The sequence below is a fragment of the Mytilus californianus genome, unplaced genomic scaffold (genome assembly GCF_021869535.1).
Source record: "Mytilus californianus isolate M0D057914Y unplaced genomic scaffold, xbMytCali1.0.p SCAF_6, whole genome shotgun sequence".
NCBI classification, from domain to species: domain Eukaryota; kingdom Metazoa; phylum Mollusca; class Bivalvia; order Mytilida; family Mytilidae; genus Mytilus; species Mytilus californianus.
Genome location: NW_026262712.1, coordinates 76,355,451 through 76,367,891, shown reverse-complemented (window position 1 = coordinate 76,367,891; position 12,441 = coordinate 76,355,451). Strand labels below are relative to the sequence as shown.

The 12,441-nt window shown below is 33.2% G+C and overlaps 1 protein-coding gene across 4 annotated transcripts in view; it reads right to left on the bottom strand.

Moving 5' to 3' along the window:
• LOC127704814 (glycoprotein-N-acetylgalactosamine 3-beta-galactosyltransferase 1-B-like) overlaps window positions 1-12,441 on the bottom strand; it is a 94,073-nt gene that overhangs the window by 50,762 nt on the left and 30,870 nt on the right. The window contains exon 1 of one of the 4 annotated variants that reach the window (XM_052209036.1): window positions 3,278-3,403. The exons of the other annotated variants lie outside the window; for them this stretch is intronic. The gene's annotated coding sequence lies outside the window, so the exon portion shown is untranslated. Of the gene's footprint in view, window positions 1-3,277; window positions 3,404-12,441 lie in introns of those variants that run through there. 4 annotated transcript variants of the gene reach the window in all.

The window sequence follows — 12,441 nt, the reverse complement described above, 5'->3', positions numbered from 1 at the left end:
ATTAGAGAATAAGGGGCAAAACATATAAAGATTAGAGAAAAACGGCTTAAAAATTAAAGAATAAAGAATTGAGGACCCCATCCAAATCCTCATATAATCAAGTTTTGTTTAGGTAATAATGTATTTTATTGTAAATATTTGTTTTCCTTTTATTATCTGAGTGAACATAAATTAATAGCAACTGTATAAAAAAACAACGAGGTACTGAAATGTCTTGGTGCCGAAGTGTCTTGTTACCAATTAGATATATATGTATCTTATACAGAAACAGGCTTAACATTTTAAACATTTGTATAAAGGGATGACCATTTGATTTTCGGGGAAAAAAAGGGGGGGTGAGATGATTTGAAAATGAATATCCAGGCCTAGTATGAGCTGAAAAAAATAATTTTGCCCAAGGCATGATGAAAATAAATAATTTGCAACACATTGCAGGAAATAATTATGTACAAAAGTGAAATAAATTTTCGCGCAGAAAAAAATAGCATGTGTAGCAACTGGGACATAAAATATTGACAGTATACCATTCCAGGTAGCAACAGATGAAGATAAATATTCAATCCGAAAAAATCCTTCTGGCTTCCGCCAGAATATCAAACGGTCGTCCCCTTTTCAGTAACTACAGGTAGAAAGGGTGCGTTTTTATCAACTGTCACCTGGTGAGATTGTACGAGGTAAAACTAGGATTCCACATGGCTAAGGTGTTAATTGACTTAATTTACGACCTAATATAGGAATATGAAGTGACCTACACATATTTATCTTATTTATTCTTCCCGCTAAGTGAAGGACCTCAGCGAATCCAAGCATTATGTCGTGACAATTAAAGGTACAAAGTCAGGCGGCATATCAGATAGTCTATTACACTATGATTACTACGATCGACAACACAACAGTAGTCCGTGTAAAATCTTTATTTCATGTGTCACTGTTAATAAAGTTGTCTCGTCAATATATATTTTGATTCAGATGATCCTCCTGTTGCATGTACATTAAAACGCAAACACTTAATCAGGTGATTTTTTTTCCATGTCTGCATGGTCACTGCTTATCAACCGTTAGCCCCAGTAGATGAATTCTCTACTGGAAGTGTTTAACGACTTTGACTGGCTGTTCAGCCCTCGCACGGTCGGCTCGGTGCCGAAGGCGTTTTGGTGAGCGTTTAAATATTTTTGCAGTCGTACAGGAACAGTTGGAATTCGCCATTTTGGTAGGCGGCCATCTTGGATTTGGTGAGTTGTTTTGGTTTGGTTTGTTGACTATTTTGTTGTTTACTTCACAACGGCTGCTTTCAGGGCCAGGATGGTCAGCTTGGCAGACCGCTAACCACAATGATGGAGTACTGGTCGATGAGTCTCGGACATAGTAATAACGACGACAGGAAGCAACATCAGGACCAAAGTCGTGAGACAGTGAAATGGCGGTCCATCATCTAACACCTAGGATACAGCCCTCGGACGTCAGTCGGCATACCACTCCCCCATTGGTTTCTGTCATCGATAGTAGTAAGTCTTTGATCCATCTATCAGTAAACCCTCATCGAAGATAACGGGTAAAGGAGAGCTGACCCAGCACGTCCGTTCATTTGTAATGACTGAGACGTGACTGAATGAATGATGATTGAATGAATGATGAATTCTCGGGAAATATCGTTTGATTTCATAGTTTGGCTAATTAGGTTAGACATGCGCAGTTAAATGTGAAACTGGTGTATTGGATATATGCGAATACAATCTAATAAAGAAATCAATCCCCACTGATTTGATTAACGAACTAAGAAGCGCCATTACTAATCCAACTAATATGAAGCATCATAAAAATCTACGGAAACATATAAAAATTATGACATGGAAAGAAAATGTATTCCCCTAGAAAAAAATCAATTAAAATCATTACAAAAATACTAAATAAATGTACTAGTGCAACATGTGAAATTGAATGGAATAGAACATTTAACAGGAAGCTATTAAACCAGTAGTTCCAAGTGGTGAAGTTGAAATCGTCCCTTCGTAAATGTTACGGACGCCATCACGAGTTGGTTGACCGTTATGGAATATCCGTTTCACAGATGACAACTGATATGTTCAAATTGTCGTAACTACAATCCCGTTCCCTTTTCCCCGAATGTGACCTACCGAATTAGACTTATCACCAGGTTTGTACTAACATGAGCAAAACGACAGGTGCCACATGTGGAGCAGGATCTGCTTACCCTTCCGGAACACCTGATAACACCCCCATTTTTAAGTGGGGTTCGTGTTGCTCAGTCTTTGGTTTTCTATGTTTGGTGCACTGTTATTTGTGTGTTTGTTTCTTTTTTAGTCATGGCGTTGTCAGTTTATTTTCGACTAATGAGTTTGAATGTCCATTTGGTATCATTCGCCTCACTTTTAATACGGAACTAGACTGGCAATCAGTTTGTAAAAAGCTTCACAAGCTGCCTGTATCAAACAATATTTTCCAATTCCAATGGAAATCACTACATAATATACATTATACTGAATTTAAATTGTACCAAATGCGAAAGACCGATGGCCTATGTAACTTATGTCGCAAATGTTTTGAAACCAAAGAGCATTTATTCTATTATTATTATAATAACATAAACGGTACCAATAAATTCAAAACGTCATTGAAGAAATAAAATGATTGCTATCTCTGTACATAAATATAACGCTTATATATATATTTGATGTCCAAAACAAGATTATTGGATATAATAAAGATCTTGATAAAACGCAAATACATATTGGAAATTTATAGTGTAAACACATATTGGAAATTTATAGTGTTTTCGGGAAAACTTAGTAATTGGAAAGGTCGGAACGACATTAAATTCAACAAAACAGCATTAAATTAAACCTCTATCCTCCGTATTTTTAAGAAAGATATAAATGAAATATCAAAATGATCGCTTAATCAAACAAAACAAAACCACTCATTCGGAATAGACAAACTTGACCGTTTATCTCAAATATAGAAACTACTATTAATAGTCGAATTTGTTTATTCTTTGCTTATTCTTTGCTCCTTTTGTAGATATATATATATATATATACATTTTTAATTAAAATGAAATAACGTGTGCCTCGGTATTATAGTTACAGTTATCATTTGAATACAAAAGGCACACTTTGAACTAATGTATTGTTTACACCTTCATTTACCAACAATCGCCATTATTTATATAAGTTAATTTTATAGTTTATATTTTATACATATTTATATTACATACTACATAATTGTATTACTTTTTTTGTAATAGTATTTTACCCACCACAGATTGTATTGTGTTTCGTCCCTTATACACTTCCGTATGTTTCTTTATAAATACGCATACATTTATTTCCCAAATAATCCTTCATCGAAAATTTCAAAGTGTTCGAAGCACATGTCCTGTCAATGTCAATAATTACCTAACATATAATATACACACCTGTTATACACCATAAAACAAAAACTTCTTTTTGATTAACACATGAAAGACATTTATTCGCATAGTATCGAAATACAATAAGCATTTTAATTAAATAATCCTTTTTTATGGTTTCATTAAAAATAAAATTAGCAAGTAGTCTTTGAAATTAAATTAAATTAAAAATAGACAACCTGGGACCAAGAGACTGTATTATTCATGTAAATCCCAGGTGTGACAAATCGTTAATAGATAAATAAACTAATAGATAAACAAACTAATAGATAAACTGTAAAAAAAAAAAAGAAAAAAAAAAGAAACTTCACTTTGTAAAGGCATATAATAGACTGAATTAAGCTATTGTTTTTGAAACTACATTTTGTGATGGCATTGTAAACAATGAGTTATGCTATTTTTTTAGAAACTACATTTAGTAGTGGCATCGTATAGATTGGGTTCTACTATTGTTGTAAAACTTCACTTTATAATGGCTATTGTATAGATTGCCAACAAAAAATAAATACACCAGGGAAAAAAAAATAGTAATGTTAATGATTTGTTTTGGCTGTTTTTTTTCTTGAAGAAAATGTTAGAGGAATACGATCAACAAATAAGTAAAGATAACTTAATAGGAAATTAACTCTTTAACATTTGTTGTCCTTAAATAATGATTTCTCTCACTTTCTGCGTTTTTGGGTTTTATTTTAAGAACTATAATAGATAGAGATATATTTTCAGAAAAAAACAGAGTTAAAATACGTTGAAATTGTCATAAATTTTTTTGCCGTTTTTGAAAATTTTAATAGGTGAAGAGAGGCAATATACAGCTTAAATGAGCTAAAAGATAAGATTTAACAATGGGTTAACATTGCTGAAATTGTGAATCAATTTTCCTTAGCAGTTATTGCCCGAACAGAATTTTTTCACCAAATTTGAGATTTTACAATTAGCTTAGAAACTATAATAGATAGCTAGGGAGAAAATGTGAACACCAAGATAAAATCTACATGAAAAAGAGTAAAATTTTGCAGAACATACAATGTATTTATTTTTAAGAGGGAGTTTTTTTTTAATTATCCACAAAATACAAAAGCTGACAATTGAGCGGATCCAGATCAGTTCTATTAGCAAGAGAAGGACCATTGTATATTTTGTGATGGAGATAAGGGATGCTGAATGAAATGAATGTGATGTTGTCTAGAATTGAAGATCAATAATTTTGCCCAAGACATGATGAAAATGAATTTTCTGTACATTCAGATGCACATACTATTTGAAAAAAAAGAAATAGGTGTGTACACAACGGAAAATATTTTTTTTCGACGGGTGAAATTGACTAATCGCAAAAGCGAAACCCTTACCAAAGAAATAAATTGGTCGTCCTCTAAGCAATTTTGTTCGTTTCGTCTCGTTTTTGCAGATTTAAAGGACCTGTCTTAAGTATAACCTTTGGTCTCTTGTGGAGAGTTGTATCATTGGCAATCATACCACATCTTCTATTTTTTATACGCCCGTCTTTAGACGGGACGTTTTATGGTATACCATTGTCCGTCCGTCCGTCCGTTTGTCCGTCCGCCATCTACACTTCGGACAATAGCTCAAAAACGCTTTCACCAATTTTTATGAAACTTTAATTAATTGTTTATATCTATTGACGTAAGCTTCCTTTCGATTTAGTTTTAGATTTTACGTTTCAGAGTTATGGGGTTTTATTAACAAAAAAGGGGTGATTTTCCCTTTTCTGACTATATCTCAAAAATGCTTTGAGCAATTTTCATGAAACTTTGGTGAATTTTTTATATATATTGAAATAAGGTCCCTTTCGAATTTTATAAAATTCTGATTTTAGGTTTTGGATTATTGGGACTTCATTCATAAAAAAGTTTTTTTTTGTCATTGGGTAACACTGAGTGTGCACGTCTTTTTTTTTTTTGGGGGGGGGGGGGGAGGTTTTTTTTAGCAGTGCTCACAGTATTTTTAGTTGATCATATAAATTCATTTAAAGCATAAAGACGAGATAAGAGGGCAAAGGGCGTATCATTTCTTTATTGTTTTTTGATTTGTAAGCAAACCATTTTTTTTTAAAACCTTGAAATTGAATTTTCTATATAATTAACATCTCTGGATTATACATGTGTACAAAAATCAAGTCAGTGTAATTCAAGAATTCGGTACATACAATATGTATTCTTTAAAGGAATTACTAATTTAAAAAAAAACTGCATGTTTGATATCAATTTATTCCTGATTTTGTCCCAATGAAACGAAAATATATTGTTGCTCTGCACTTAATAATATAAATTATTGGTTGCTATGCATTTTTTCAATACAAATGAATGGTTGCTATGCACTTTCCGCTACTATAAATGAGTAGTTGCTAAGGACTAGTGTGATAACATTCACCCCTGGCCTTTTAGGTAGAGTCTTTGTAATACATGTAATTTATACAGTCCTGAATCAAAATATGTATGGTTACTAGGTACTTTTGTATTACATAAGGGTGGGTGTTAAGCACTTTTTACATGACCTTGACTTCTTTTTGTTGACCTGTAAACAAAACAGAGGCTTTAATCATCCTGAACATTTTCCCCATGAACTGTTTGCTTCTTTTTATTATATTGTCTTACAAAATCCAATTAATATATGCAAGGCCATCAATGACATTTGACCTTTGATCAAATTGAAGGTCATTTAAGGCTCGATAGTTTTCGCATCATGGTCCTTTAATAGTAATAACAGTTTTCTGGTTTTCTAAATAACATGGTTACTTTTCTGTAGTTGAGACAATATTTAGCCCAAATATTTTTTTTATATATGACATTGCTGTTATGTTTGTAAAGTATCATGTTTCTTAAAAACATATTAAGAAATATCATTAAATAAAAATTGGTTTTGCTTCAGAATGCCTGCAAAGTAGTTGTTTTTTCATTGCTAAATTCACCAAATGTACGGGAAAACTCATTGACTTGGTTGCAATGGCAACCATGGCCTAGCAACACTTTGAGAGGCATTTTTCTTACTTTTTCACCTGATTATATGGTCAAGTTAAGTTTCAGAAAAATCGGTGACTATGCGTGCCGACCCCCCATATATGCAATGGTTGGTGGTAACAGAAAATTGCTTTTAAATTGTGTAATGAATTTGAAACGATATGTGTTAAAAGGACAAAACATGCATCAAAGAACTTTGAAATAGAAAACGACTGCACAAAAAAGATTGATGTACACTTTCTAAGATCCGTATGTAATCCTTCAACTTCCGAATATAGAAGTGTATCACGAAACAAGAAGAGAATATCCCGATTTTATGTTGGCGGAATCGATAAACGACTTCATCCGAAAATGCAATGCGTACATTTTTAGATAGTCGGAAATAAAGGTGACTTTCCTCCGATATTTTGACAAACACTACAGACGGAGTGCATCTGCTTATCTGAATGTCGCAGCTGAAAATAAAACACTGATTATGAATCCCGAATTCTGACCAAAGGGCATTTTAGTTAAACCGTGGTAGCCATAGGAACAATTTGCAGCTGAACTTTCGATTCCGGTATCTAACAACAATAATCATTGGTACGACTAGTTTAAATTTCATGTGTTGGAATTGTAGAGGAAACTTTTCTAGCATTCCCTATCTCTCAGAAGTCTTATGTAATAATAAGATTAACATTTGTGCTCTGTCTGGACATTGGCTCCAACCTTATTAATTGCATATACTTGACTCAATCGATAGCAACTTTGTGTCTACCTTGAAAGGCGTAGACGAATCAAATACCGAATTCTTGAGAGTTAATAATAGGTCAGGAGTAGCATTATTAGTCTCGAAATACATTTATTCGTATATATCGGTGATAAACTGTAAGAATCCTGGGAATTGAAGTTAATATTCGAAATAGCGAAACATTTTTTGCATTTTGTGCATACTTACCTGCATCTACTCACTCATTTGATTTCTTTCGGGAACATGTAGAATATATGTTTGAACTATATGCTATTTATTAAGAAAACGGGACTGTAGTTTCATTAGGCGACTTTAATACGAAAATCAATGGACTAATCATACTTTTTGTGTCTCTGACCATCACCAATTACTTTGTACGTTCAAATTTCTTGGAAAGGGAGCTAACTTAAAATCGCCAGTGTTTGTAAATCATCCAAAAGTTGCGCGAAATAATGGCACAAAAACAGACTATTCGTATGCAGTGTCACAAAATATGTGGTTGTTAGAGTATCCTAGTTGACAAATTAACAAAACAACTATTGAAAGATGTTACGATGAAATGATCAATTCTATAAAAACTGCAGAGAATGAAACTTTACCACATGTCAATTATAAATGTTACATGAAACCGTACTGGAACAACAACCTGACTCTTTTATGTAACAATATGAGATTTACTCGAAAAGAATGGATAAATCAATGTCAATGCCATGATTGCGATTCATTTGTGAAATATAAAACATACCAAAAGACTTAAGAAAAATGTCTATCTTTCTACCGATCCTAACGATATATTTCTTAAGATATTTGGTATGAGCAGTTTTGCACTGTTTTTTCGCCTACAAACTATAACGATTGCAATCGTTAAAACGAAATCTGTGAGAAAGTGAAAGCTATCAGAAATGCAGCTACTTAAAAACAGTTCATCAGATTTGATTACTTTTGAACTTTCGGAAGTATATGACATATGTAATCAGTGAACTTTCGGAAGTATATGACATATGTAATCAGTGAACTTTCGTTGGAAGTATATGACATATGTAATCAGTGAACTTTCGGAAGTATATGACATATGTAAACAGTGAACTTTCGGAAGTATAGGACATATGTAATAGTGAACTTTCGGAAGTATATGACATATGTAATCAATGAACTTTCCGAAGTAAATGACATATGTAATCAGTGATCTTTCGGAAGTATATGACATATGTAATCAGCTAAAATGCAACAAAGCATGTGGCCATGATAACATTTCGTACGAACACCTGCGATTCGGTGGCAAGCTTTTAACGATACGCTTGTGTTATTTATTTAATCTGATACTGAGATATGCCTACGTATCAAAGGAATGGCACAAAAGTTTGATCATCCTCCTATATAAATGTGATACGAAAAGCCGAATTGATACAAATTCTTATCGGGGAATTTCGTAAGTACCAAGTATTACTTAAGTGTTCGAAAAATTATTTATACAGTTTTACTCGACAGCACGAAAGCATTTGATACTGTTCCGCATGATGGTCTTCGTTTAAAACTGCACGAGTACGGAGTTCATGGTAAACTTTGGTTTTTGCTTGACAGTATGTACACTACTCTGTATGGTGCTGTGTCGTCATTTAATGGTAAACTGTCTTGATGGTTTGAACTAAAGCGAGGTATTCGCCAAGGAAGTTCATTATCAGCTAAAGTAACAAGTGTACTTGATATTTATAAATGACCTTATAAACAAACTGGAATCTTCCCAGGAAGGATCATTTTTTTCATGATCTTTTATACAAGAGAACAATAGTAACATGTGGGGTTTCACGTTTTCACCATCAACAAGCAAATTATTACAGTTCGGTAAACGCAGAACTACTACTGCAACATATCTATATCACGAAGCGATCAACTATGTAACTTCCGCTTGACATATTGGCATACAACTAGATACATCTCTAAAACAATGGACTCTTAAAGCTTGTCGCACCTTGCGCTCGAAGACGACATCAGTTGTACGCCTTGGAATACACCCAGACTCTGTTAATCCAATTGTATTGCAAGATGAAAGAGTCTTCGATTGTATGTACTCTTAAAGATCTTTGGAATTTGTTAGTATCCACATCTGATTATAGCCTCTAGAATATATAGTTTGACAATAACTTTGAAGCCCGGCTTTGATTGCTGATAATATTGATGTTAATAATTTAGAAAGAAGTTTCGAGAAGCACTTGGAAAACCAAGCAATATAACGTGGTTTGTAAGGACAATTATGTAGTTTAGCTATCAAGTAGCGCTCGAATCAAAACAGTTTAAATGCCGAATCAAATACGAAGTTGAAGAGCAACCAATACCGAAAATTTCGAAGTTGTGCCAAAATCGGCTTAGGCAGTCCATGCCTATTGGAAGAAAAACATAAGTGCTACATTTTACAAACATTTACAGAAAATGAACATATCAATTTAAAGACAGTATTTTCAAACACCCGTCACATTCAACAGACAACCAAATTTAACGCAAACATAAATATATTAGGTACGGACCATTCATCCTATTTTGGGGAGGGCTATTTTCGGGACACACAACTTTAAACTTTAATAAAAAAAAAATGTTTGACAAGCAAATAATTCATTTAAAAAGGCATTCCTATGGAATTCCATGACTGTCTTATGTTGATGATTATCACCTTATATGCAGTTGTGACAACATTATATGCAGTGGTCACAACATAAATGCAGTTGTGACAGCTTTATATGCAGTGGTCACAATATTATATGCAGTGGTCACAGCATTATATGCACTGGTCACACCATTATATGCAGTGGTCACACCATTATATACAGTGGTCACAGCATTATATGCAGTCGTAAAAACCTTATATGCAGTCGTCACAACATTATATGCAGTTGTCGGAACATTAAATACAGTTGTCGGAACATTATAGTGTTATGTAAGTGAAGTTGATGATCAGTGATAGGGAAGATTATCATGATGATGGTGATGGTGATGGTGGTGGAATTTTATTGAAAATTGCCAAATCCGGTCATAATTGATAATGCCCACAAATGAAGTCATCTAATTTAGGCAATTTGTTTGAAAATTTTATCAGAGAAAAAATAACACGTGCTAATTCATTATTTTAAATAAATTAGGGATAGCTCATTTCGAGGAAATGATGAAACTGAGAGCTGCAAACATTAATTTGTTCGCACAGGTATTTGTCTCTGAATACTAGTTAAACAAATAACATATATACTTTAATATAACACGAGGTACTTAACTCGTATTTTTGAGAAGTGTCACCCAGTTGCGAACTTCCGTTATATTTTGAATCGTCTGTTGTCTATCGCATTGAAACTTGTTATTTTGTCAATCTACATTAAATTATCTACAAAATGGTGTATAACACGCCTATTTTTGTTGTCAGAATCATAAAAGTATATAGGTAAAAACATTTCAGAGACTAGTGCCTCTGTCTGTTCGTCCTAAGATATACGCATAATGTAGGTAAAAATAGGGAATAATAATGAAACATTAAATGGCAGTTTTGTATACTATATGACTCGAGTTCATTTGTTTCTGTACAATCAAGGTGCCACTAATCGATATTCAGTTTAAGTTACATAAATACATTTTGAATATAGTCATCTGTCTATGAGACCTAAACACCTTATATGTTTATCATAACTTTTCATCAATTGTATCCAACTTTCGCAAGCTTTTTTAGCACGTAGAACCGTTTGTTTTCTAAATATGAGCTACAGCCTTAACCAAAAAGATATAGTTATGTAAAAGCATCATATATAACTTCTATAACTTCAGATTAACATATTTTTGGTTATAGTTCATGCTCATTTTAAATAAAAACTTTAAAATGGTAGACCTTGTTTGTTTCTGTTAAAGAGGTGGGGCTCTTTTCTCCTGTATATGTTTCACGCACGGGTAAAAATCGGAAAGTTGTCGAAATTTATTGGATTATATTATTTTTTTCAATTTCATTTATAAAATAGTTATTATTCATTAAAATTGCTGTTGAAGGCCTTTATAAAACAATATATTGCAAATATTGTATGTTTCAGTCAAATTTATGTCTTATTTCAATCCAGAGGTCTATCTATGTATAGATCATAGCTGTTATGTCTATTGTTTTCGAATAATATATTTTATTGCACACTATTGCTGTTAACAATTTACTTAGTGTACAGCATTATACTAATCATCCCTGATATATTAGTTATAAGGTATCCAGGGAGAATATCTGATAAAAGCAAATTGATATTACTACAAACCAGAAAAAGTCTGAAAAGGCCTATATCTGTACTCTACTGTACTGATTTTTACTCGACCAGTCTGAATTTGTCTGTATTTTACTCGATATTACTCGACCTCAATCTTAACCATACTCAATTGTACTGATTTGTACTTGACCCTTATCTTTGCCATTAAAAAACTATTACTCGGCCAGTCTGAAACAGTCTTAACCCATTCTCGACCTGTACTCGACCAGTTTTCGACCTATTTTTTCAGTCTAAACCATACTCAATCAAAGGTCTGAACCAAACTCGACCAAAGTCTGAACTATACTCAACCAGTCTGAACCATTCTCTATGTTGTGATGTTACACTATTGTTTCAGATAAGGGTGGAAATTTGATACCATTAAAATGTTGAAACCCGCTGCAAATGTTTGCACCTGTCCTAATTCAGGAATCTGATGTTCAGTAGTTGTCGTTTGTTGATGTGATTCATACGTTGTTCTCGTTTCTCGTTTTTTATATAGATTAGACCGTTGGTTTTCCCGTTTGAATGGCTTTACACTAGTAATTTTTGGGACCCTTTATAGCTTGCTGTGCGGTGGGAGCCAAGACTCCATGTTGAAGACCGTACTTTGACCTATAATGGTTAACTTTTATAAATTGTGACTTGGATGGAGAGTTGTCTCATTGGCACTCAGACCACATTTTCTTATATCTATTTACCAAGAAATTTTCATAATTTACTTTACAGTGTTTTAATTTGTTAAGCCATATTCATTCAGTTTTAGTTCTATTGGGTTTTAGACCAGAAAAATTGCCAAATCTTCCAACTAGATTTAATGCCACTGTGTTGTCTTGTCTAGATTATAATAACAGATTGGTATCATCTGCTAGTTGACATATTTTTAGGGTAATAGTGCTGCAATCTAGTTTTATTTCTAATCCTTTTAGTAATAGTAAAAGTTCAATGATAAGTTAATATTGATATTAAAAGACCTCCGAACAAAAAGGGATGTTCAGATCCCCGAGCCCGATAGGCCCTTTTTGTGAGGAGGTCTTTTAATGTCAATAT